This window comes from Rutidosis leptorrhynchoides, chromosome 1 (assembly GCF_046630445.1).
Source record: "Rutidosis leptorrhynchoides isolate AG116_Rl617_1_P2 chromosome 1, CSIRO_AGI_Rlap_v1, whole genome shotgun sequence".
Taxonomy (NCBI): domain Eukaryota; kingdom Viridiplantae; phylum Streptophyta; class Magnoliopsida; order Asterales; family Asteraceae; genus Rutidosis; species Rutidosis leptorrhynchoides.
Genome location: NC_092333.1, coordinates 10171996 through 10177995, shown reverse-complemented (window position 1 = coordinate 10177995; position 6000 = coordinate 10171996).

Below are 6000 nucleotides of genomic sequence, written 5' to 3'. Positions count from 1 at the left end.
TTGGGGGAGTTGGTTATGGAAGAGATTACCATTATCTCGGATGGTTCTGGAATTAGGGTTTGCCTATATATACAAACCCTTATTGTCATTCTAACAACAACGACAGCGTTACGTGACAATCACCAATTACACATCTTACGTAACCCTCATCATCTCTCGTCTTCTCAAGGTTAACAGGTTAGTTCTTTGTCGACTAGCACCTACAACCTTTATATGGGGCCTTCTGATCAACGAGCGTTATCGAAGGTGGACTTAATCACTTGGCCACCCCGCTGACATCATCATGTCGGCCTGGGTTATTCACGGTAGCCGGACCGGAGAGCCTTGTTCTAAGATCCTTAAACCCTCTTTATGCATTGAACAGGCATATTAACCCTGTGGTAAAATATGCATGATCAGGCTCGAGTCCTTTCACTTGTAGCTCTTTCTTCTTTATTTATTCAACCTTTTTTCCCGGTAACTATTTTTTCAACTATTTTCTTATTTTTATTCAATTAGTACTTCATATTAATTCAAAATCTAGGTTTTGACGGTGCATTCAAAATGTGAGTCGGGTCATTCACCAATCACCAAGAGTAAATGTGACATTGCATTCAATATCTTGATAAGCTTATCAAATAAATTTGATCTTGAAGTTTCCACCAAAAAAATTAGTGAATGTTAATGATTATTGAAATCTAAGCCTTACAAAAAATCTTGAATTTGTCTCAAGGTAATTATCTATAAAAAAAAACATTACTTATTAACGGAACAAATATTGTACGGAAAATTTGTGTTAAAATATAACTTGATTTTTTTATTTTTTATTTAATCATACTTTGTCGATAAATTTTTATGACTCGATTCGATATATTTAAGTATTATTTTGCGACACCATAAAATAAATAAAATATCTTGCTGTGAATGAAAGTTGAGTAAACTAAATGTAAGAACAATGTAAAACTGAAAATGTGTTCGACTGATTTATTATGAATCACATACATGAGTTTAAATACAAGGAAAAAGGAAAAGAGTATTAAATGCTTAGCAAGTCTAATAAGAAATATTAAATGCTAGCCTAATAAAACAAACATGCTAGTCTAATACTCCGTAGAACATTAAATGCTAGATATAAAAGAGATGAAAAAATTACGTCGATAGTACCTGTGGTTTGTTCATTTTGTCACCACAGCACCTAAAGTTATATTTTTGCTTCAATGGTACCTAGGGTTTCATTTTATTACTGAAGTGGTACCAACCTCTAACGTCCGTCACATTTAAGCGTCTAACCCCTAACATGCGTGGCACATGTGAGGGTAATTTTGTCCGTTTAATTTTTGATCTCAATATAAAAACAGCAGGCTGTTCCTTCTTCGACGATTAACAATTCTCAAATATAAACCCTAATTTACAGTATTAGTAGGTGGTCCCCATTATACCAAATAACGTACGAGATATTAACAATTCCCAAATATATAGGTGGTCACCGTCATCGACGTCAGGATCAACATCAAAATCGTCATCCGATCTTGTTCTCCGTGCACCTGAATTCTCAAAGCTGATTTCCGTCACCGTCACCGTCATCGTAATAACGTCTTCTTTTCGATCATCATCCACCGGTTCTTCTCCGTCACGAAATATTCCCTATAAAAAAATACATACACCTCTATATTCATTTATTATTTGAAACTAAATAATAAAATAAATTAATTACAAATTCACTTACGAGAGTGAGAGCAAGAGATGTAGACAGAAAAAAGTGTTTAGCAGATGATGAAGAAGTCGGTTGATTATTATCATTTGAAGACGACATGAGCATATATATTAAATGTAAATATATGTGTAAGAATTATGGTATGTATTATTTTGTATTTGTATGATGAGTGTTATGAATTAGGCATGGCGGTGATGGAGCCTGGTGATGGTTGTTGTAATGGTGATTTGTGTGTGACTGTTGAGTGATATGGTAATGGTTGGAGTGTGGGGCCCAAGAAATGGAGTCTCAACGTTTTATTCTTTTTTTAAGAAAAAATTACGTCCAGGTAAAATGGACTGCTGAATGTTACGGATTTATTTATTGGTATATCTTATTGTAAATGGACAAAAGTGTCCTCACATGCATGGCACATGTAAAAGCTTAAGTGTTAAACATTGACGACAGTTTGTCTTGGGTACTATCCACGTTAGTGCAACAAATCTGAGGTACCACTGAAGTTAAAAATAAAGTTTAGGTGTTGTGGTGAAAAACTTAATAAACCACATGTACTATGGACGTAATTTTTTCAAAAGAGATCCTACAATCTCTATTTTTCATCCTTGGAAATATCTCATAAATCAAGGGATTATAATATCCCATAAATCAAAGGATTATGTTGCACTAATTTTAACACTCTCCCTTAGTGCAAACTCTCGATCAAAAATCCCCAACGCTTCTCGAAATTCCATGAACTTGGTTTTCATTAGAGCTTTAGTTAAGATGTCGGCTACTTGAGCATTTGTCCTTATGTTTGCTAACTCGATCTCCCTGCTAAGAACCTTTTCACGAATAAAATGATATCTCATTTCTATATGCTTAGTACGGGCATGAAACACAGGATTCGAAATAAGCTTGATTGCACTTTCGTTGTCACATTTCAATTTAACAACATAATCTACTTTTTCAAGTATGTCACCAATCAATCTTCTTAACCAAGTACATTCTTGAGCTGCCATAGTTGCAGCTATATATTCCGCTTCCGTGCTAGATAAAGCAACAACGTCTTGCTTCTTGCTACACCATGAAATTACCACGGAACCCATGTTAAAATAGTAACCCGAAGTTGAATGGCGATCATTTGCATCTCCCATCCAATCTGCATCCACGAAACCATTTAACAAAACATCGTCACACTTCTTGTACCACAAACCGTGACCCATTGATCCTTTCACATAACGAAGGATCCTTTTTGCTGCATCAAGATGAACATTAGTTGGACATTACATAAATTGAGAAACAATGCCAACCGAGTAAGAAATTTCCGGCATTGTGATGGTTAGATAGATCAAACTCCCAACCATTTGTCGGAACAACTTCACATCCTTGAGCTCTTTTCATCGATCTTTCTTCATTTTGAGGTTTAGTTCCATTGGAGTAGTCATGGTCTTTGACTCTCCCATGTTGAAACGTTCCAAGAGACTTCTTTTATAACCCCTTTGAGAGATAAAGTACCCATTTTCTAATTTATAAACTTCCAAGCCAAGAAAACATCCAATCTCCCCCAGATTCTTCATTTCAAACCGAACCGAAAGATCATCACTTAAACGAGAGATTTCTGACTCTTTTCCTCCGGTGATAATCATGTCATCAACATATAATAACACCAAAACATGGAAACCTGGTTCTTTCTTTACAAACAAACTAGAATCCGCATCAGAAATCTTAAAACCACAAAAGATAAGGTATTGTGCAGCCTTACCGTACCAAGCTCTCGGAGCTTGTTTCAAGCCATAAAGAGTTTTCTTCAACCGGCACACATATTCTAGAAATTGATTTGAAATGAACCCAATAGGTTGTTCCATGAACACCTCACAATCAAGCTCTCCATATAAAAAAGCATTTTTCACATCAAGTTGCCACAATTTCCACCCTTTGTAAGATGCTAGTGAGATTATTGTTCTCACCATTACCATTTTAGCCACGGGGCTAAAAGTTTTCTCATAATCAAGCCCATAACTTTGACAAAAGCCACGAGCCACCAACCGAGCCTTGAACCTATTAATGGTTCCATCCGAGTTCTTCTTCAAACGGTAGACCCATTTGCAAGTAACCGGTTTACATGCTTCCGGTTTCTTGACAAGCTCCCAAGTTTCATTCTTTTCCAATGCATCAATTTCCTCTTGCATTGCTTTTCTCCAATCCGGAGAATCTTTAGCTTCTTCGTAACATATTGGTTCTTCGGTTAAGCCACCTGAAAAGAAACAAGTTGTGACCCTCATAGTCACTTAGATGTCTTGGTTGTCTCTTTTCTCTTGTTGACTTTCTAACTTGAGTTGATACTTCTTCACTAGGTGTCTCTTCTTGAGTTTGAGAAACACCATCATTCTCACTTTCTTCTTGAGTGTCGAAGCTAGGAAATATAAATTTGTAATCTCTATTTTCTTCACCATTTTTGCTTGATTCAGAAAATTGAGAAGACACTTCATCAAATACCACATCTTTTGAAGTGGTAAAATTCTTTATTTCTAGATCCATATACCTCCAACCTTTCCTGTGAGAATCATAACCAACAAAAATCCACCTTCGAGCTTTTGGGTCAAGTTTGGTTCGGTTAGATTTTGGAACATGAACATAACAAATAGAACCAAACACCCTAAAATAGCTTACATTAGGCTTTTCACCATAAGCTAGCTCAAAAGATGATTTTTGTGTACCTGGCCAAGATGGTAACCGATTAGACACATGACAAACATATTGAAGTGCTTCCGCCCATAGCTCCCTAGGAAACCCCTTGTCATGTAACCAAGATAAGCATATTGAAACACGGTAAGCAATCTTTCTTTCTGAAACCCCATTTTGTTGTGGAGTATCCGGACAAGTCATTTGGCGAGAAATACCAATTTTTTTACAATAAGTAAAGAAATCATTTGACATGAATTCTTCACCATTATCACTCCTAAGAGCTTTTACCATTCTCCCAAATTCTGATTCTACCGCTTTTTTGAATTCTATAAACTTTGATAAGGCTTCGCTGTTCTCCTTTAGGAATTTCACCCAAGTAAACCGAGAATAGTCATCAATTAACACCATGACGTAGCAATGACCGCTATAACTTGGTGTTTTTGTTGGCCCCATCAAGTCCGTATGAATCAAGTCAAGCAAACCTTGTTTTTGATTTGTTGACTTCTTATATGGAAGTCGGTGTGACTTTCCATATTGACATCCTTGGCATATTACTTCCTCACGAACATTCTTTAGTTGAGGAATTCCATCAACTAGTTTATGTGAGAATATCTTTTGCAACATTTGATATCCCACATGGTGAAATGTCCCGTTCTTATTGATTAAAAACGTTCCATATTAATTGATTTCGTTGCGAGGTTTTGACCTCTAAATGAGACGTTTTTCAAAGACTGCATTCATTTTAAAACAAACCATAACCTTTATTTCATCAATAAAGGTTTAAAAAGCTTTACGTAGATTATCAAATAATGATAATCTAAAATATCCTGTTTACACACGACCATTACATAATGGTTTACAATACAAATATGTTACAACAAAATAAGTTTCTTGAATGCAGTTTTTACACAATATCATACAAGCATGGACTCCAAATCTCGTCCTTATTTAAGTATGCGACAGCGGAAGCTCTTAATAATCACCTGAGAATAAACATGCTTAAAACGTCCACAAAAATGTTGGTGAGTTATAGGTTTAACCTATATATTTCAAATCATAATAATAGACCACAAGATTTCATATTTCAATACACATCCCATACATAGAGATAAAAATCATTCATATGGTGAAACCTGGTAACCGACATTAACAAGATGCATATATAAGAATATCCCCATCATTCCTGGACACCCTTCGGATATGATATAATTTTCGAAGTACTAAAGCATCCGATACTTTGGATGGGGTTTGTTAGGCCCAATAGATCTATCTTTAGGATTCGCGTCAATTAGGGTGTCTGTTCCCTAATTCTTAGATTACCAGACTTAATAAAAAGGGACATATTCGATTTCGATAATTCAACCATAGAATGTAGTTTCACGTACTTGTGTCTATTTTGTAAATCATTTATAAAACCTGCATGTATTCTCATCCCAAAAATATTAGATTTTTAAAGTGGGACTATAACTCACTTTCAAAGATTTTTACTTCATCGGGAAGTAAGACTTGGCCACTGGTTGATTCACGAACCTATAACAATATATACATATATATCAAAGTATGTTTAAAATATATTTACAACACTTTTAATATATTTTGATGTTTTAAGTTTATTAAGTCAACTGTCCTCGTTAGTAACCTAC